Consider the following 22,443-nt stretch of genomic DNA (forward strand, 5'->3'; position numbering starts at 1 on the left):
AACTTTTTGTCTTTGAGACTGGATCTCTTGTAGGTGTAGCCCAGGCTGACCTTGAACTCCTGCTTCTGCCTCCTAAGTGCTGGGGTTATAGGCAGACACCAACATGACTGTGAGTTTCTGCTTTTCTAGAGTTGGAGAATTCACTCCATCTGAGTTTTGAAGAATTTACACTCTGACTTTTCAGGTATCTTTAAAACACTAAATCTGTGGTAACTTGTTAAAGCAGCCATCAGAAACTAGTACAGGCAGGACAGGTGACTTGAAAACAAAGTTGTCCAAAGCGAGGCATGATGTCCTTCTTTGGGCTTTACCTCACACATCAGGGGAGCAGCTGTTTGGGCCTTAAAAAATCAGGCATAGAAAGGAAAGCAAGCCTGCCTCAGATAGGACTAACTTGATTTTGGGCACTTGAGAAACCTCAGAAAGTAAAGCCGCTGCTAAAACCTCCACGGCTAACACCTCCTACACTGGTGGTGTTTTTCAGGGCATCGATTAGACAACCCTCTTTGTTCCAGAGTCAGTGTTCCCAGGAATAGTGGGCCAGGAGAAAAGCCTTGGGGAAGGCTGTGTCCAAATTCTGACTCCTGGGAAACAAACAAACAAACAAACAAACAAACAAACAAAAAGGATGGAGATGGTGTAAAGTAAGCATTGGTTGGGGCGGGTGACTTCTGAGCATCCATTGGCATAGTTACCAACCTCCTCATCAACTGATGTTGTGGGTGGGAAAGTTCACTAGGCAGTTGGCCCGAACAGTGTAAGACATCAGGCAACAGCCCTGGACAGCAGCAACCCTCCACTTCCCACCCCAGAAGCGCCTTTTGAAACTGTCTGAAGATCGTCGTCTGCAACATGTCTCCCAGGGCTAAAGGAGTTAAAAAGTCACCCCGTGTTGCTGAGCTCAGGTTAAATTCTGTCACACTCCTCAGGGACAAATAGAAATGAAAACAGACATCTCTGGTTTTGATTTATAAATCAGGTCTGTCCAGTAATAAAATGGATGCAAGTCACACATGTAGTTTTTTGATAAGTTCATTCATAACTTGTATAGCCATGAACACTACGTAATAAATGGATGCAAGCCACATATGTAATTTTTTATAAGTTCATTCGTAACTTGTATAGACACGAACACTATGCAATCCCAGAACATCTTCATTAATCTCCAAAGGATGCTCTTCTAGTGGGTATGGCTTAAAGTTAGAAATTGGGCCCCATCCTAGGCAAACTCTAGTTTATTTCTTACCTCGGACATCTCATGTAAATAGAGTCACACAGTGTGTGGCTTTGTGAGCATGGTTTCTTTCACTAGATGCAGTATTTCCAAGTGTCATCCGTGTGAAACTATCCACTGTATTTCTTTTTATGGCTGAATAACTGTGTCCATGGATTGGATGCATCTGTCGTAGCCATCTCTCAATATATGGGTATTTGAATTACCTGCACTTAGTAAACAATTCTGCATGAGCATTCACATAATAGTTTTAGGGTAGACATGGTTTCAGTTCTTTTGGGTAAAACTTCTGGGTAACGACATAGTATTTGAGAAACTATTATATTTATTTTTAAGAGCTCTCTCTCTCTCTCTCTCTCTCTCTCTCTCTCTCTCTCTCTCTCTCTCTTTCTCTCTCTTATTTTATGTGCATTGGTGTGAGGGTGTCAGGTCACCTGGAACTGGAATTAGACAGTTGCAAGCTGCCATGTGGGTGCTGGGAATTGAACCGAGGTCTCTTGGCAGAGTAGACAGAGCCATCTCTCCAGCCCACACTATCTTTTTTTAAATATTCCCATTAGAAATCTGTTGAGAGCAGTACAAATACAATTTTACATTTTTTGAAAACGACAAACACACGGTGAAATACACTTTAATAATATTTTGAACTCAGTCTAATCATGATATTATTTTAATAGGCAATCCAAAATGAGGCATTTTATATCTGTCTTACCAAGTATTTAGAATGTGGCATGTACTGTCTGTAGCCTGTCTAAATTGGTTGCTGGCTATTCAGTTGGAAACATTTGATTTGTATCTAGCACCCATGCAATCACCCTGGTTGAAAGTGTAAATTTAAATATCTGAAAGGTTACAAACCTACTTAAATTTTTTCTAAACAGAACCACACATGCAAGTGTTTTAAGTTTGCATATACATGAATCAAACATAAATAAAATGTCAGTTCAGTTCTTTTGTCATGTAGGCACATTTCAAATGCTTGCTAACTGCATCTGGCCAGAGGCTGCCAGATCACATCTGGATCACATCTGGATCATGAGGCTTAGCTTCATGCTATTTCTGCAATTGTGATTTGTTTGTTTCATTTTCCTTCTGTTTTTGCGACAAGTTCTCGGTAGCTCTGGCTGGCCTGGAACTCCCAGAGATCTGTCTGCCTGTCTCTGCCTCCTGAGAGTGATGGGATCAAAGGCGTGTGCCAGCTGTTCTTGTGACTTTTAAGAATTGACATATTACTTCAGCTCCCAGCCTTGGTTTTATTTTCTCTTCTGCAGCTGATCCCTCCTCACACCCCTTGGGAGACCTTACCTTCTTAGAGCAGCTTTAGTTTAAAGCAAACTGAGTAGAAAGTACAAAAACCGTCCCAGCAGCTCTTGCCCTTTCCCCACACCCTTCCCCTCCCCCACCTTCCCCCACCCCTCCCCCACCCCCCACCCCCATTATTCAGACCAGTGAAGCTATAGGACACATCACAGCCATTGGAGTTCACAGTTCTTCTCAGGGGTTTTTGTTTTGCTTTGCTTTTTGTTTAAGACAAAGTTTACTCTGTGTAACCCTGGCTGTCCTTGAACTCACTCTATAGACCAGGCTGCCTCTGCCTCTGGAGTGCTGGGATTAAAGATGTGCACCACCATCCACCCAGCAGGGCTCACTCTTGATGTTGTGGATCCTGTGGGTTTAGCAAGTGTAGCCACCATTATGATTTGGACCTCTCCCTATATGCTGTGCACTCCTAGCCACTGCATGTTGGTTTTGAGCGGCACTGGCCGCTGAGTCGCCTCCCTCTTTCTGAGCCCTCAGCTCTCACAGACCTTATTTGTAATGATCAGCATGGAGTAAGGTGGCCCTTGCTGCCAAGGCTTACACGTCCCAGTTGGCATCCTGGCAGCCCTGCAGCTTGTTGGACGAGCTCCACTGTGTCTCTTATGTCATTTAAAAAACAACATGCCACCCTGCCTTAGGGCCGTCTATCAGGTTACCAGCAAGCTACAGGACAAAGGAGGACACATTCTTGTCTACTTTGAGGTCACAGGTTATTGGCCTTGGGAGGTCAGATGTGGAAGAGCAGGAGGAGGGTGGGCTTAGGGTCGGGGACAACTTTTTGTTCTGAGCTTTTCATCATGCCAAGTGATGTGCAGAGGTGAGGAACGGCACCGCCATGCGCCTCCCTCACCAGGGGCAGCAATCTGCAGTTTCTGGGGATCATACAGAAGACTTCTGTTTCTCCCACGGGACATGTCACCACGCGGCATCTGCCTCAGCAAGTCTGGGGAGGCCTGGGGCATGTTTCTAACAAACTCCCAGGGATTTCCAGTGACTACGCTTTGAGTAACAGGGGCTTAGGGCTTCCCCAGGAAGCATTTAGCCTGCCCATTCTCAACCCCCCCTCCCCACCTCCCTCATCCCCCCACTCCCCCACCAAACTCCCAACCCCTCACCCCCACCGGGGCCCTCAGCTTCCTCCATCACACGCAGTTACTAGTCAGAGCTGACACGAAATGAATGGAAATGTATGGGGGGACTGTGCTAAGCCCTCTGCTTGAGTTAGCTCATTTCATTATCTCAACTGCCCCATGAGATAAACCATGTTCTTATCCAAGCTCTGTGATGTGGCTCTTGCTTTGAGCACAGTCTGCCTGACTCCTTCCCGGTCTCCCACTGACTCAAGTAACATCCCCAGTTCTATTTTAGGTCTGACTTCCTTGACTCTCATTGGAACTAAAACTCGTCAATCAATATGGTGGTCTCTGATGAGGGAGGCAATTTGGGTGGCACGGGTAGGAGGGCACATAATTGCCACCTTGCACAGGTGCATGGGGGGGGGGCGTGCCATTAGCTTTTGCATTGCTGTGATGCTATACCTGACAGAAAAAAAAAACCAGAAAGGAGGAAAGGCTTATTTTGGCTCAAGGTTTAGTAACATTTCAACTCATTACGACAGAGAAGGCGGGGAGAAAGTTGTGATAGAAGGTACCTGCCGGGATGATTCATGGACCAGGAAGTTAAAAAGGACAAGAATCAGGCTTGGGCTAAACCTCCAAAGGCGTGTTCCTAGCGATCTGTTTCCATCAGACAGGGCCCACCTGATAAAGGGCCCACAGGCCTCCAAAATATTGCCATCTATGGAGGAACATGCTTTCAAAACCTGAGCCCATCGGGGACATTTCAGCATCAAACTGTGATAGTGTATATTACTCATTCGAGTAAGTTTGACTAGTTTCAAAAAATAGTAGCAAAGCAAAGCAAACAAACAAACAAACAAAAACCCCCAAGCTTTCGATACTCGTAGAAGATAGAACCATAAGCCAGTGGCTGTATGTGTCCCCAGAGCTAGTACTCCAGGCAGGGGCGATGAAAGAGGTCCTAGCCCTGGCCACCTACCTCACATGTTTAGGAATATGCAAATCAAGGCCAGTCTGCTATTCCCCACCAGGTGACAAATGACACAAATGAAAATACTGCCTTGTTGGGGAGGAGCTTCAGAGAGTGGGAGGCCTCTATAGTAACAGTTAAATGAGTTTGTAATGTTGGCAAACAAAGTTGTTCATGGCCGAGTGTGATAGCTTCTTCCTTTCAGACAGCTTGCCACGGGTCCAAATTGCACACTGCTCATCTTTTTGTGCTATTGCATATTAATAAGAAAGAGAGAACCATTTAGGACAAGAAATGTTTGCATGTGGGCACTGTGGGTAGCCAGATGTGACTCAAAGCTCAATACGATCTCATCAACCTAAGCTGCCTGCTGCGATCGTAAAAAATGTGAATTTGAACACAAAGTCTAAGACAGCGGAGGTTCATCACAGCTGGGTCCGCACGCTAAGTGGACCTAATTGATAAGAAGAGTTTACAAGGAGGGGCTCTGTCATAGACAATGTTTGCTGGGCAGATACACTTCTGGTGGAATTAGCTGTGCCTATGGAAAATGCCCATGTTAGAGTATTCTGTGGCTCAGGGGAAGGAAGGAAGGAAGGGGCCAATTGGCTGGAATGTGGTTTGCATAGAAAGAACGGCGTGAGGAAGGCTGGGATAGAAGCAGGAAGGGCCTTGGTGATCTAGGGAGTAGTAAGAAACTCCCCAGCCAAATGCCAACATAAGCAAGAGACTTCAGCTCTGGTCCAAATGCCTTTGGACACAACCACTCAGCCCACAGAGAAGCCACTATCTCCAAAGCCATCACTTAGGTCACACCTGTGTGTGGCAACCTATGGTCCTACCTAGTTCCTCTAGGTACAGCTAAATACTTAACAAAGGGAACGTAGGTATCTGTACAGCAAACCACGCAGAAGTCACTGGGAAAAACAAAACAAAACCTTGAGCGACACTGAGCTATAAGAAGCACTACAGTAGGTCAAAGGACGGTTTGAGTCATGCTCTTTGCAGACTCCAAGGGACAGTCACCTGGGTTCTTGTAGTTCCTCACACCCACAGAGTCTGACAAGATGCCTAAGCACTGTCCCTGAGTTGTTGGTGCGGTTAGGTCACTGATGGGAGGTGACCGCTGTCCTGACCCATGTGTCCTCGGGTCTTCTGGCTCCTGTTCTTTCAATGCTGCACCGTGTTGTCTCGTCTTTTAAGGCACCATGCAGCTGTGTTTTCAAAGGTCTCTTGCTGTGTCAAGAAGCTGGGAGTAAAGGAATCTTTTTTTTAATCTTCTCCTTCCTTGTCAGACCAGTGATTTCTCCCCCAGTGGGAGCTCCTCCTAGGGATGGTGATTTCTCTCTCCCTTCAAGTCTCTAGACAAAAGGTTCCCTCTTAACCTTTGCTCATCCAACAGATGCTTATCGGATACTCAATAGGGTTAGAGCTGGATGTGTGTGCTAGGTGTGCAACAGTGTGCAAAGCCAAGACCCAACTATGGGAGAGAGAGATTTTATGGACACGGGTGTGTCCTACAGCAGCAGTCCACGCTGGGCACTGTAAATGTTGACAGAGCAGGAGAGAAAGTGTGCAGGGACATAGGGTAGGAGTGGGGGTAGGGGGTGGGGATGGGGGGGTGGGGTAGGAGTGAGGGTGGGGGGGTTGGGTGCTCTTTATGGAGGATGCCTGGCCTCTTGAAGCATTGAACTTCTGAAATGTTTTTAAGTACCTCTAAGTTTGCCCCAGAGCCTGAGAGTCTGGAATGCAGGCTATTTTCTTCCAATCTCGTTCCTGATAAGAAATAGCTTCCCTATCTACTTGATTGGAGACAGAGTAAGAAGGAAAGCCAAGGAAACAGACCAGGATGTTAAAGCACTCGATAAGGACATGAAAAGCGGGAGCACAGTGTGTCACACTTTCTGCAGGGTCTCACTGTTCCTCAAATCCCCATTCTTCCTTGCTCAGACTTCTGCATAAGGATTCCATGGGAGCCATCTTGCTCTCAGGAGGACTTTCAGGGGTGGAAGAGGTGACACAAAGTTTGATGGAGGACAAGAAGATCTGGAGTTGTTTTCCCAGTTGCACCTTGTAACACTTTGATACAACACACTGACTTGTACAGTGCCACTGTCACAGCCCCAGGGGTAACTGCTACACCAACATATTGATTCGCCATTAACACACCAGGAATTGATCCTCAATCCTCCAAAGAGTGTTCCATAAAAGAAATGCTCTGAGCTGACCCCAGAGTGAGTCTCGGTGCAGTCCTTGGCTTTTTTCTCTTCTTTTCTTAAAGATTTATTTATTTATTTATTATGTATACAATGTTCTGCCTGCATGTGTGCCTGCCTGCCAGAAGAAGGCACCAGATCTCATTATAGATGGTTGTGAGCCACTGTGTAGTTGTTGGGAATTGAACTCAGGGCCTCTGGAAGAGCAGACAGTGCTCTTAACTTCTGAGCCATCTTTCCAATCCTACATTCCTCATCTTAACGAGGCTCCAATCCTCTCACTCTACCCCACTGCATCTCCTGAGCTGAAGTCTTCTGATCTATATTTGTTAAAAAGTCGTACAAACAGAGGCCCTTAGACCAACAGACAGGTATTCTCATATATTTCTTAAGACAGATGTCTGAAACCAAGGTGTTGGCAGGCTCAAGTTCTTTTTGGGAGCTCTGAGAAAAACCACTGCGTGTTTGCATCCTAGCATCTTTTGGTTGCTGGCAGCCCTTGGTTTGGCTCATGCTCTGTCAACTCCCGAAGCTGATTCCATCCTTACGTGGCCTTCCTTCCCCTGTCAACCTCTGTCTGTGCTCAGATTTCATTTTTCTTATGACACCAGCCATTGGGTTAGGGCCTAGTCTACTCTATCATGACCTTATCTTCACTTGAATACACCTGTAAAACTGCATTTCCAAATTCGGTCATGCTCAGGGATCCTAGGGGTAAGGGCTTGAACACATCTTTTTGGGAATCGAGGTTCAGCCCACTCTCCATCTCTATGGTGACCAGTTGTACGACCACTTCATTTTATCTGGGCCATTGAAGCAGCTTTCCTTTAACCATTCTCCTCTTCTTGGAGAACAACTGCTGACTCTAAGTCTCGACCTCCTCCCTAGATAGACTGTAAGTTCCAAGAACACAGAACTTCCCAGTGATGGTCTTTCCCCCAGGAAAGATGGCTAAGACTGGCTGCCAACTCAGCAGGCTCTGAAATCACCTAGGAGCCAAGCCTCCAGGCACACCTGGGAGGTATTATTTGATTAGGTTAGCTTCTGAGCATGTCCGAGAAGGATTCTCTTAACTAGGTTGACCACCACCACCCTAAAGGAGGATGGTTTCACCTCCTGTGTTTTGGTCCTGTGCTTTGTAGAAAAGAGGAGGGCGGCTGAGTACAGGCTTTTATTGCTGTTTTCTTCCTACCTCTCGATGCAATGTGACCAGCTCTGCTTCAAGAGCCTGCCTTGACTTCCCCCACCATGGTGCTTTTGTACGCTCAAACCGCGGGCCAGAATAAACCCTTCTTTTCTTAAGTTTCTTCTGTTGAGTATTTTGTCTCAGCTACAGGAAAGGTAGCTGGTGCGCTTGGGCAATGCCTGGAGTACGCAGGGCCTTCAGCATGTATCTGTGAAATGAAGGAATTGGTAAATGGAGATACGTAGGCAGGGGATTAATCTATTCTGCATCCTTCCACATGCTTGGCGCCTTACTTTTTCCAGAACTAGGATGAATTTTCCCCCCAACACCATGTCATTTCTACCTCAGCGAAGCATTTACTGTACAGTCAGGTCAGGGGTTTACTCAGCCGGGATGTTATTCTGTGAACTGCATGGAGACAGACCCTGAGTCTGATTCATCTTTGAAGGTCCAAGCAAACACAGAGCTTACCCATGCTGCTTGACTTGAACTGGATCTAGCCAGAGAGTCAAGACAGAAACATGAAAAGCCATGTTTCCCTCACCACCACCACATCTGTCAGGCTGGGGTGGGGGTAAGAGCCAAGGTAGGAGGTAGAATTGCAAATTCTGTAAGTTCCCCTTTCTGCTGATGTTTGACTTTTTATCTTTCTGAGTCAGCACAGGTATTTTGATACTGTCTTGAGATTTGGGACTTTTTTTTTTTTTAAGTGATGGCTTAAAAAAAAAAAAACAAGTGCTTTCACATTTACCATTAAATAGATAGGGTCGAACAGGAAAATAACTATCACCAGAAGCATTTATATCTTCACCTCTTTAAATCCTACTTTGGGGTTGAAACAGAGATTAAGCTTACGGAGCTTTCTGTCTACCTTGGCAGTTCGGAAACATCCAACACTCGGGTGGCTCTTCACAAGAACCTCAGAAGTGCCTGGTGCTGAGTACAGGCTCTGGGAGGCTATGTGACATCCTTGGTGACAAGGATTATGTCAAAGGGGGGGGGGGCGAGGATAGATTCTTGGTTCATTGGATTCCACTTTCAAGACAGGCTTTGTCTTCTGTCTGCCTAACCTGGAGGACAGCGGCTGCTAGAATGTCATTCTAGACGTCTTCTCTCAAGTTCACATCGCCCAGTGACGTGACAAAGCTTTGCCGCAGGATGGGGGTGCTTAGCATGCTGGGTGAGCATGAGCAAATGGATGCGGGGTGAGATACGGTAGTGGAGTTTAAGTCTACCTAGAATCTTAAAAGGAGATCTTACTCAATAATGAGGTCTTTGCAGTTATAGTCAAGATGAGGTCATACTGGAACAGAGTGAGCCCTAGTCCTGGGACTGGGTCCTTTCAAGAATAAGAGGGGTCAGGCGCGGTGGCACACAGCTTTAATCTCAGCACTCAGGACGCAGAGGTAGGTGGATCTTGGTGAGTTTGAGGCCAGCCTGGTCTGCAGAGTGAGTTCAAGGACAGCCAAGACTACACAGAGATACCCTGTCTTGAGTGGCCCAACCCACCACCCCCAAAAAAAAAACCACTACATGAAGATAAAGGTGTAGCTTGGAGCAATGCAACTATAAGCAGCTAAAAGACCGTGGGAGCCATAGAGGCCAGAGGGAGCAAGGAGAATCTTTACTGAGAACCTTCACCGGGAGCACAACCGGGAGGAGACTGGAGTTCTAGACTTGTCCTCCAGAACAGAGAGAATAAATGTATGGTGTTTAGAGTTGCCAGGCTGTGATCACTTGTTACCACAGCTTTAGAGGACATATATAGTTCCTTCCTCTTTTTTTTTTTTTTGTTTGTTTTTTTGAGACAAGGTTTCTTTGTGTAACCTTGGCTGTCCTGGATGCTGGCATTAAAGGCATGCGCCTCAACGCCTAGTTGACATATACAGTTCTTGACTGTGTAAAGAGGCCATGGTTAGATTCTTTGCCCCCAGCTTTGCCTCAGAACTTTCGTCTAACACAGCTCTCTGGACACTAAGGTCACCACGGGAAAAGGTGGGGATGGTGACTGGAATTTCACCGGAAAAGAAGTGATGATGAGGTTGTACTGTGAATATGCTTAGGAGGTGGGAGTGGACAGAGGCAGGGTCAGCAGGACTCTAGGGTCTTGACTTTATTTTTCTTGGTGTTAGTTAGAATTGTTCAGCATGGACTACGGGAAACTGTGAGGACAGGAGAGTTTCTCTTACTTCCTTTCTGAGATGCAGGAGCTAGGCACACATCTACCAACTCATGGAAGGAGTACCAGGTGGGAGGGTAAAAGCCATCCCTACGGGCATCTGATCAGAGGCAGGCTTAATTAGAGCCCTGTTTGGGATTCGGAACACTTGAGGGAGACAAGATTTGTTCCCGAGATAAAATCAAGGATTCACATGTATGTATGCTTCTGAAGAATAAAGTGTGAGGGAGCTCAAGTGATCGCACGCACACAACCATTCCCTGAGATTTTGGCTCAAGGCACAACTGAGTCCTGGGTACTTTCCTTCTTCTTTGTTCCAAACTATTTCCCTATCTACCTGATTTCCAGAAGCTTCTCTGTGAATTGTTATCTGCTTTCCCCTCTAACAAGGGGCAGTTTATTTGCATGGATCTACCTAAAAGAGACTCTGGATTCTTAGTGCTACCTCGTCTCTGGTCCTCTCTGGGGATGCAGCTCGGTAGTGCTTGTGTACAAAGCCTTTGGGAAATCTCTAAGACGGAATAAAACAGACAGGATGGCTCATGCCTGTAATTCCAGCGTTCAGAAAGTGGTGGCAGGACCCTGAGATGTTCAAGGCCATCCTCGGCTACACAATGAGTGTGAGGCTAACTTAGTACACACGACCCCTGCTTGAACAAACAAATGCATAAGTGTTTTAGCCTTAACTCTTCAGCTGCATCGTGCAACTCTGCAAATCCACGCACCCCGTGATGCCAAGACAGCCACCCTCAGTGCCTGGCGCTGCTCTGATGTCTCCTTGGTGCCACGTGTTGGAAGCCTCAGCTGTCTCTATAGATTCACAAGATAAAGAGACCAATGCAGAATGTCCCTGGCTCTCTATCCAAAGGAGAACACAAGGCTTGCTCAGCTTGGGCCTCTGGGAACCAGAAAAACCCAGTGCTAAGTTAGCAGTGAGGAGGAGGTTTGGCTCCATAGAAGATGCATATGAATCACAGCATGCAACCCAGGGGGGATTTTTCCAAGAGGGAGATCAACATCTCAACAGGGACTCAGCAGAGAGGGAGAAGGAGGAGGAAGAACAGAGAGACTGAGCAAGCAGAGCAGAAAAGCCAAACTTTGCTCCTTCCGCCAGCCGGGAGACGCTGGGCCAAGGTCACAGCAGATGGTCATTCTCCGCCTGCACCGAGCTCTGTCCTCCTTCCCCCAGGGTCTTAGGGTCCAGGAGACCTTTTCTCTGCTGGATAAAAGCTACCTCGAAATCTCATCAGGCTCATCATCAGGACCATACCCTGCTGTGACTGTCCTACCTCAGGAGACACGGTGTTTGTCAGAAAAAGCCACACGTGAGGACATACGACTCTCTTGTTAACCTAACAAAGGAGACATATGGACTGTACCAAGCCCAAGCCTGCACACTCTCCTCAGGTGGCAGGCAACCTATCTAATATTTGTGTTTGTATTCAGATTTTCCGAGTGCCGAATGCCATCTGTACTGTACACTTTGAAGCCCACGCTGAGGAGGCAAAATACACGCATTGTAACTGTGACAGCTATTTCCTGTTTCTGGAGTTTACAAGAATTTGCTTTGTACGAGATATTATTGTCAGTGTAGTACGGTAATTGTCACTACCCTGGTTTTGATTTTGCTCAGACTCTAGAAACTGTAAAAAGGTATTGATTTGGAAACATTCTCCTAGAACCTGAGTAAGATTTAGTTTTTCCACTTGCTATCCAGTGTCATATCTGCAGCGAAGTTTCGACCTGTGGGAAGTAAACACTCCTATTCTACTCACAGAGGCTTGCAGCCTACAGCTAGGAATCACTGGGAGGCTCCCTGTGGGCCAAGGAGGTCTAAAGCCCTCAGTGATAGCATGCAAGCTATCTCACTAAAGTCAAAGTCTGTGACAAGCTGTAGCTTTCCTGAGCTTTCCAAAAATGTCTGCACCCCGACAGAGAGTAAAAGAAACTGGGGTCCATGGCTGCTAGTCTGTTCGGTGACTGCTGTAGTGATTACTGGCCCTGGACCTTCAGCCTCAAGAACACAGCAGGGCCAGCATTAAGACTGCCCTGGCCAAACAGTGCAGGCTAGCCATGAGCTCGGGCTGCAGATGCACACAGGAAGGAGAAAGCAGAGGTGAGAGGCAGAACTAGAAATCACGAGGTGCACGCTTGCTGCTTACCCCTGCTGCAGCCCCGAGGCTTTCCTATATATAGCTCTGGGCCTCGGTCGCTCATTCTCTGATGGGTCTATGTATGGTAACCTGTTGCATCCCTTTAGGTCTAGAAGCAAAGGAGTCTCTGGTTCATTTTTGGTGTCTGCCAACCAGCAGGGCACACAGGGCACCAAAACTGCTGCCACCAAGAGGAAAAACAGACTCAGAGATCACGTGGATCTTTCCATGTGTCGACGGGTCCGGGACAAAACAAGGGGTTCTGAGCTCCGATCCTTTTTCCACTGCCCCGATCCACTTTCCTTTCACCTTCTCATCCAAATCCCGATTCCTTCCAGACGGAAGAAAAACAGAACAAAGCCAGATTGCAACTGTTCAGTAGTGCCGAGTGGAGTTAGGCCATCTTCCGGCATGCTTGTATTCCGCGGGGCTCCGCTTGTCTTAGAGTGAACCCAGATGCAGGGTAATCAAGAAAGAGAGATAATGGCTTTCCTTCCTTTCCCTTTCCTCGTGTGTGTGTGTGTGTGTGTGTGTGTGTGTGTGTGTGTGTGTGTGTGTACGTACACATGTATGTTTGCATTTTGAATATGTGTGGGCCCACATACTTATGGACGTGCATGCCCATGTGTAATCACATGCAGAGGCCAGAGACTGACTGTGTGTCTTTCTCACTCTCCATTTTATTTACTGTAACAGAGCTCCTCACTGAACGCAGCCCTCACAGAACTGGTGAACAGCAAGCTTTGCCCCTGGGATCCCCTGTCTACATTTCTGAATTCTGGGATTATAGGCAAGAGTCCATGCTCATTCGGCTTTTATGTAGGTGGCTGGGATCTGAACTCTGGTCCTCTCGCTTTCATGAGAACATTATATCCACCCCCCATCTCCCACCCCCAACCCCCCCGAACCCCCCACCCTGACAGATACATTCCTGACTCATCTCAAGTGAGATTGCTCCTTAGTAGCTCATCTCTGCTGGGAAAAGTGTACGTGTTTCCTGACATTCCCCAACCCAAAGTCCTCAGGTCCTACCTTTGGGGACCATTTTTTAATCAACATTGCCTGGATTTAGGGTACTCAGCAGAGAGCCTGTATGTGTTGGTGGTTACACAAGGCTAGTGATCAGCAGTGTAAGTGGTCCTAACGCCACTCACATGTCACGAAAGAAGCACATCAACCCAGAAAGCTATTGGCTTGTGCTCCCTAATGTCCACACCACACAGACAGGCAAAGACCCCACTGTGAGGAAATGTGTGTGAGTCACCGAAACACCCATCCTCTCCCAACAAGAGATCAAATTGGTTACTTCACAAACTCTGTAACTTTCCCAAGAAGTCAAGACAGGAATAATAAACACCAGTTGGCTGCAATCTTGTCTCCCTGGGGGAGAGGCATGAAGAAGAGCCGTAGGAGCAGCGACAGGAGTGTTTGGGATCTGGTTTCAGGACTGAGGGTTTTGACAGCATCGCCTAAGATAGTGGGGCCCCCACTTCACCGGGTACTACTTCAGCATTCAAAGCCTTCAAGTGAAGCCTCTTTCTGGGCAAACAGGCAACACCTAAAAATAAACTCAAGGTCTTGAAACTGTCTGGTTTGCCTTTAAGCTCTCTTTGGCTAGGGACAGGGCTGTCTATTTTCAGTTTTGCAGCCCTAGGTGGTATATGGATTTGATCTATCAAGTGACAAATGGCCTAATGACACCGGGCCAGTCATGAGGCCACAGTAGCACGGTTATGGTGGGGGTATTGGGGACAGTCTCATTTAACCATTCCTGGAACCACTGGGAAAATTGATGGTGTGTAGACAGCTTTGGAAGACATCGTGCTGTATAGACCTAGTCTGAGTAAAGCCATTTTACCCAGTGAACATTAAAAGCACACTAAGAGAAGAATGAAAAAGGACTCGAGGGGAGACCATCACAGGATGGTAGGGCACGCTGGCACTTCACACTGCTGCCCGGGTAAAGCAAGTGCCCTAGGGGCTTGGTTCTCTGGCCCTGTCGGGTGTATTTGGCTTTCAGAACCATGACGATCCCTCTTCTCATATTTCTCCATTCCTCCTCCCTGACTCTACCTCAAGTTCACCTTGCCTTGGGCCCTTTTGATCCCTTGGCATTTCTACCAGGCCCTTGAGTTCCCTTCCTTGGAGCCACACCTCTTGCCCTTTGTGACTCAATCCTTCCCGTTAATCTCTCCCAGGGGCTGCCCGGAGCCTCTGGCGGACTATGGGGTGGATCCCGTATGCCACCTTCACCTCTCAATAAAATATATTGTCCTCACACCCACCAGGAGGCTTTAGCTGTTAACAGAACAGTAGCAAACTAAACATAAGAAGTTTATTACAAGAAGTCCAGGAGCAAAAGGCATTTATGCCGTTCCGGTCCATAAGCCTCTGTTTTTTTATCTTGCTCCACCTGCCAGTCATAGCTTTTCCTTCTGGTCACCCCAGGATTGGAAGATGACAGCTGTGGTAATAGGTTTCATATTTTGATTAAAGAAAGGAGAGTGGGGGGGGTGGAGACAAGGTTCCTAGCAGCTTTCTATAACTGTTGTGATTTAGATGTGCCCCCCCCCAAAAGCTCATGACTTGGAAAGGCAATCCTCAAGTTCATTTGTTGTGATATTCAGAAGTGGGGCGTTTGGGAAGTAATTATAACTGATGAGACCTTGAGAATGTACATTCGTGGCTTGGAGAGAGTAGAAAGAGATGAGTTTGCTGCATCTTGGTAAGGGGATACCCCCTGCCATGTTATGATGCACAAGAAGCCTCTCATTGGGTTATGGGAGGATGCTGGTATCACACGCTCTTAAATCTCCCAGGTTTCAGAACCAGGAGCCAAGTGAGCTTCTTCATAAATGACCAGCCCTGCGTAATAACACAATGCCTTACATAAGGGAAACAAAACCTTTGCCAAAGCCCTTTGGTAGGATTCTTCACATATCCGGTTAGACAGACTGACCCCCCCCCCCCAGTCCCATCTGGAGTCTGGGAGGGTGTAATGGCTTTCCAGTCTCCCCAGCTGAAAGTAGCAAGAAAGAAAGGAATTGGGAGTTCTGTGACATTAGTCAGCCAACAGTTACCGTACCTGCCACCGGTCAGGACAGAAGATCCCTACAAGTGCACAGGCACACGCAGTGATTTTCTCAGAACAGAACCATACAGTACCCCAGCACATCCCCTGCTCTCTGCACTGTAGGAATCGTATCACTGGGGGAAGGGGAGAGAGGTCAAAGCTCAGTCACCCACAGTGTCATTCATCCATTTTGCCGTTAGCACAACTCTCCAAGAAGTATTGTCTCTTCCACGCACATCTTGTGTCTCTGCTTTATAAGCTATTTGAGAGCCAGGATCTTACCTCCCTCATGTTAGGGAGTCGAATTAGCATCGTGCCCTTTACTGGCATCCAGGGCTATGTCATTAACGATGGGGAACATAACCGCGAACATCCTGCTGTGGACAAAGAGGTAGTGCCTGTCCCATGAGACCTATGGCAGGCTTGCTCAGGAGGCAGGGTTTGGGTAAGGCCAACAAGGAAAATGCTGTGTTTGTCAAAAGTTTTCTATGGAAAGTACTTTAAGTTTTCAAGCTTAACTTTGTTTTCAAAGGGTTGAATGTGTCTCTAATTTTAGCTTACTGATTTTCTCTCCTCGTATGGAGTCTCTGTTCATTCACTCAGCAAAATTGCTTGAGCACCTTCTGTATGCCAGGCTCTGGAGACTCTGAAGAGATGGCTAACGAGAGTCCCCACACTTCCTCCTGGAGAGGAGGACGAATCTTCTGGCCATTGTGGTGTCTAAGCGTCTCAGAACCCAGAAGTTCTGGTTTCTATTAAGAGGAGTGTCCAGCCTTTGGTACGGTTCGGCTTGGTCTGACTCTATAACCAGAAAATCTGGGTTTAGCCAGACATGGCGGTACACACCTGGAGTCTCAACTCTTCGGAGGCAGAGACAGGACACTTGGGAGTTTAGGGCCCACTTGAGCTCTATGGCAAGTGCAAGGCCAGCCTGAGCTTCAAGAGATCGTATCAAAGCAAGAAAGCAAGAGAAAAGAGCGAAGAAGAGAGCAGAGGAGAGGGGAGGGGAAGGAAATGGAGGGATGGGGAGCAGAGGGGAGTGGAGAGGGGACAGGAGGGGAGGAAGAGGATACAATATGAGGAGAAAAGAAAGAAGATGAGAAGAGAGGAAAGGGGAGGAGAGAGGAAAGAAGGGTAGGGAGAGGGGATGGGATGGGAAGAAGAGGGGAAGAGATGAGAGAAGAAAAGGCAGGGGAGGAGAGGAGAGGAGCCATGTTGGAGAGTGAAGGGGAAGCGGATGCAAGGCTCTGGCTTTGGTCTCTAACACTGAACGGGCTTTAGATCCTGGCTATAAAGTTGACTCTGGAACCCCAGGGAGATGTCTGACCCTTGCCCATTGCTGAGCTCATGTGGCCAGTCCCCAGCACTTCTCAGCTTAGAATGTATCCTTCTCTCCATGTATGGTCCACGGTAGTGAAATTCCATCAGTCTCCTTTTAGGTGCGCACAGTGTTAGGCTTTCTCGGCAGAGAAGGGGGTGCCTGTCATTTGACGTTAAGTGGTGGAGGTGATGCGGGTGTGTGCTCATTCTGAGAGTCTGGCTGGCTATGAATATGGCCCAGGTCCTGGTCCAGCCACATGATGACCCTCCCCCAACCTTCTCTGTTTGGGGGTCAGAGCCCTAAATGATCCATCCAAAAGGCCTCATGCCTGCGACAACACATGGAACCCCCAGGGGTCATGCATGGCTACTGGAGGCTAGTGTACACAGACTGGTCCTTCTGAAGATTTTCCACCTGCCGCACATGGCCTCACACCGTCTGAGGCCTCAGTCTCCGACCTCACCAGTACCCAGACTCCCTGGTCCCTGCTTGAACTTGGAAGACCTGTTTGTTGGTCCCCCAGCAATTACATTCCTGCTCTGGCCTGAATAATCCAGTGAACATCTGTGCTATCTGTTGGCCTGAGCATCTCTACCAAAGACTGAATCCACCAACCAAGCTTGATCTTCTCCATCACTTCCTTAATGCAAGGACACCAGACATTTTCCTTCCGTCTGATAGTGTTCTTCCATTATAGCTAAGAACTATTCACACCATATCTCCCCTACAGAGCCCACTGTATGGTCTGTCTCTTGGTGGGAGTCAGGTGTGTGTGTGCGCACACACGCACACACACGCACGCACGCACACGGACGCAGACACGCGCACACACGCACACACACGCACACACACACCAGCTAAAAGAGGCAATAGCATTTCTACTTCACGTTTATTTTCAGATCAAGTAAGGAGGTCTTTGAGAGCTCGGGGCTCTTCTCACTAGGACTGTTCCATTTCCTCTTTGCCTCATCTGCTTTTTTTTTTTTTTTTTTTTTGGTCACCCAGCACAAGGGAAGCTAATGTCAGTGTGTTCTGGGTATTGGGCAACTTGCCAGGCACTTGACAGGATGGTAATGACGTGCGTGTGGTTAGCCTTACAGGAGGAGACAGTGGGTCAGAGTGGCGGCAGTGGTTACTTGGGGTCCCCTGTAGCACGGTGGATTAAGCTAGGACTGATTCAGGCCGCAAGGCATCCTGTCTACATAACACAGCGATGGTGAGCTTCCTCCTACAGCCATAAACACTCTTCATTTTCACCCAAATGAAAGCAACGTTACTACCTGACAACTCCCCCTCCCTACCCTCAGTGTCAGTCAATAGTGGGCGGAACAAGAAGCAGCAGAACTCCATTTGCCAGATCTTTTTCATCCTGACACAACTAAGAAAGGTGGAGGAAAGGAAGAAAGAAAGAAAGAAAGAAAGAAAGAAAGAAAGAAAGAAAGGTGGAGGTGCACACCTTTAATCCCAGCACTCGGGAGGCAGAGGTAGGTGGGATCACCATGATGTCCAGGCCAGCCTGGGCTACAAAGAGGGTCCAGGATAGCCAATGCTACACAGAGAAACCCTGTCTCAAAAAGAAGATGAAGAAGAAGAAGGAGGAGGAGGAGGAGGAGGAGGAGAAGAAAGAAAGAAAGAAGGAAAGGTCTGACCCACTGGGAGGCATGAGCCTGTGGGTTTCCTCTCTGAGAGCTTAAAAAAGCCTGTCTTTCTCTTATACTCTAAGCCTTAAAAGACACAGGAAAGCCAGGCATGGATGGTGGCACACGTCTGTAATCCCAGCACTCAGGGAGGCAGAGGCAAGTGGAATGCTGTGAGTTCGAGGCCAGCCTGGTCTACAGAGTGAGTCCAGGACAGCCAAGGCTACATAGAGAAACCCTGTCTCAAACAAACAAACAAACAAACAAACAAAAACAAAAAACCAAACCAACCAACCAAACAAACAAACAACAACAAAAAGACACAGGGAATGCGGCTATTAAGATTCCACTTGGAGGGGTTAGAGAGATGGCTCAGGGGTTAAGTGTCCTGGCTGCTCTTCCAGAAGACCTGGGTTCAATTCCCAGCAACCACATGGCAGATCACAGCTGTCTTTAACTCCAGTTCCAGGGAGGATCGGACACCCTCACACAGATACACATGCAGGCAGAACACCAATGCACATAAAGTAAAAAATAGATTATTTTTATAGATGCTTCCACTCTGAGAAGCGTCTGGTGGGTTCCTGCTTCCTTCACAGCAGAGCTTACAGGTCTGCACTGTGGCACAGCTCGAGATGCCTATTGGCTCTGTTGAGATGGCCATCATACCCTTGAGTGGAGAAGAATAAATGACACGCCTTACACAATTTTGCATGAGAGCTGCAGCCATCATATGGTTTGCTGCCTGACATTAACTTCCGAAGTCCAGCTATTTTACGTGTTTATTAAGGTTGTCCAGGCATGTAGAACATCCGGGTTCAGTATGTGCCCGCTGCATGCTCATCAAATGATAAATTTACACACACAAAAAAACCTGCCTGATGTCATCACAAAGGGGGCTCCGCTGAAGGGGGGCGCACACTGTTTAAAGTGAGATTTTAAAAAAATATTTTAAATATTTATTTCTTTATTTCATGTGCGTGTGCAGATACCTGCAGAGGCCAGAAGACAGTGTTGAATCTCCTGGAAGTAGAGTGCTGGAAACTCAAGCTGGGCCCTTTGTAAGAGCTGCCAGCACTCTTACCTGGGGAACATCTCCCCAGCCCTAAGATTTTAAAATTTATGTACATGTGTTTATTTGTGTGTGTGTGTGTGTATATGCATGTATATGTGTGTATTTATATATATGCGTGTATGTGTATGTATGTATGTGTATGTATGTATGCATGTGTGTATATGTGTATGTATGTGTGTATGTGTGTATGCGTGTGTATGTGTGTGTCTGTGTGTGTGTATGCATGTATGTGTGTGAGTACCTGCAGATGCCCTGGAGCTGGAGTCGCAGTCCATTGGGAACCACCTGACATGGGTCCTGGGAACTGATCTTGGGTCCTCTGGAAGTGCTCTAAACCACTGAACTCTCTCCAGCCCCCCACCCCGACCCCGTGGGACTTTATTTTAAAAGCAAGAAGGGAAGGAGTGAGTGCACTGCCCTAGGACTGGCTGCTTTAAATGTCACAGGCTGTGGTCAGGGCCAGGTGAACTGGAGCATCCTTGTCCCGTTCTCTAAGACATCGGTTTGTTCCTGCAGCCCTGAGGATTGAACCCCTACCCTCACCACGCTGTATCCTGGGCTCTCCTTTACCTTTTGTTTTGAGCAGGAATAAGTTTCTCAAGCCTTAACTTCACTAGGTAGCCTATGTTGGTGATGAGCTTGTGACCTCTCTGCCTCAGTTTCCTTCACAGCTTGGATTGTAGGCCTGTTCCAGCAGCTCAGCCCCACATGTTCGTTTCTTTTTCAAGAAAGCCTATTGCCTTGTCGGTGGTAGTGGTCGTGCAGGCAGGGGCAAGAATAAACAATCCATCTAATAGACCTTTGGAAGAAATCTGCAGGGTGTCAGGCGACGAGTTCTTCACATGGCAGCCACTTTTAGAATGTCCATTGGTGCTAATGATATTGTGATGACAACAAGACCTTAAATAAAGCACTGGTGCGAGTAGGACATGGGTGTGGGGGCAGACATGGGAGGAACATAGATGTGGCACATGGGTGGGGGACATGAAGGACATGGGAAGAAGATGAATAAGGAAACATGGGTGATAAAGAACATGGGCAGAGGTGGGCACGGGTTGGGGAGACACGTGTAGGGAGGGACACGGCTGGGTGGCCACATGGGTCGTGGGAGTTTAAGGCAGAATAGAGATCTGAGAGGGGGACATGGTCTTCTCACTGGGAAATTCCTGAGGATCTCATTCCTGGCCAGAAGCTGCCACACTTTCTGTACTTAATAACTTGGTAGTTTGTGTCATAACTTGTTATAAAAATCTGAGTCAAAAGAGCAAATGAAAAGAATACTTTCCACATGTTGTAGGTACTCAGGCCCAGGGAGGAAACCATCCCAGTTGGGGGCGGGGGGGGGGGGGTAGGGGCAAAGATTGCTCATAGCTATTGCACAAATCCTGTGCTCCATCTGTTATGAAATGCTCACACACTTCATAAAAGCCTTGCTCCTCACTTCCTCTAAATTATTTTTGTTGCTTTCAATTTTCTATCTTAATATGATGACTTTTTAAAAAAAAAATAGGATTTAGAAAAAGAGTAAATATGTCCTTCGACATATCCTACCACTGTGTACGGTCACAGCTGGTAGTATCAGAATAGCTCTCTTTTTAGAAACACCAGTATTTGAACAAACGGTGCTTACAGGTTAGAGCCCCCTGGCTAGCCTCTCTCTCTCTCTCTCTCTCTCTCTCTCTCTCTCTCTCTCTCTCTCTCTCTCTCTCTCTCTCTCTCCCTCCCTCCCATAGACTGACCTGTGACTCAGTCTGGCCTCAAACTCTTTATGTAGCAGAGGGTGGCCTTGAAGTCCTGATCCTCCTGACTTCCTCCACCAAATTCTGGGATTATAGGTGTTTGCCACCACACTTGCTTAGAGGTCTCCTTTAAAATAAGGCTGACCCTAAGTTCAAAGCAAAGCTCTTGCAAAGTGAAAGGTTTCATAGGTGACCTCCAGTGACAGTAACCTCAGTTGGCACATGCTTGGTTCCCTTTGTGCTGATGAAATCCCAGCTCATTGGACGTGAGAGAAGCTTAAAGGAAAATGAGAGGGAAGTGACTGGCAGGCAGCCAAGTACCCTGGGAGCAGGTGCGAGCTGTGTGGGTGGGCTCTGTCCCACTTCTTGCAGGCAGTAGGTGCAGGAATTAACCATGGGGTAGAAGACCTATTCTCATGTGGAATCTGTGGAGCCCAGCTTCTGGCCTGGCACTTCCTGTGCCAGTGAGCATTTTCGGTCCATCTTGTTCCCAGCTGGGAGAGTACAGTGTTCTCTCTCACTGGTCCTCTGTCCCCTGCACACTGGAGCAGGGCTCTCTACAGCAAGAGTCCTGGGGTCAAAGTTGGAGTGGCTCACCAAGAATGGCTTCTGCTCTTCTTGGCTGAACAGAGTTTTGTTTTGCTTTGAAACAGCCGATGGGCTGAACGTTTCAAGAGACAAGAACATAACCAAAAAGTTTGCTTTCTATTTCAATAATACCCAGTAACACACAGTATTCAGGCAGTGTTGAGATGGGCTCCATCCACAGACTGTAGGATTTCTTTCTCCACCTCCCTTCCCCTCTCCTTCTCCCTCCTTTTTTTCTTTTCCCTTCCTTTTCTCCAAATAACATAAATTCTCATCTCCTACTTCTTGGCAAGGTGGCCTCTTGCCCCAGAGCCTCATGGAAAGGCCAGAATTTTTTTTTTATCTGTTCCAGGTAAGAAATGATTGGCAGTGCTGCTGGCCAATCAAATCTCCCTTACTCCATCGGAGGCAGGTTTGAAGGATAGGCCTATTCTGCTCTTTTCCACCTTTGTTTTCTGAAGTTCTGGGAAAAGGAAGAGATTCTATATTTAAGGTATTTAGGAGGAGAACAAGGTTTTCTTGCCATGTCCTCATGTATGCAAATATTTTTGAAATGCTAACCTCACTATGTTGCCCTGGTTGGTTTTGAACTTCTGAGCGCAGGTAAGCCTTCTGCTTTGGCCCCCTGAGTGCTAGGATAACAGGTATGTACCACCATATCTGACTCGGTCTT

The 22,443-nt window shown here is 47.4% G+C and overlaps 1 protein-coding gene across 1 annotated transcript in view; it reads left to right on the forward strand.

Moving 5' to 3' along the window:
* ALPK2 (alpha kinase 2) overlaps nt 1-22,443 on the forward strand; it is a 129,345-nt gene that overhangs the window by 64,176 nt on the left and 42,726 nt on the right. The gene's annotated exons all lie outside the window — the stretch shown is intronic.

The sequence above is a fragment of the Acomys minous genome (assembly GCF_964271855.1).
Source record: "Acomys minous genome assembly, chromosome: 4".
Taxonomy (NCBI): Eukaryota; Metazoa; Chordata; class Mammalia; order Rodentia; family Muridae; genus Acomys; species Acomys minous.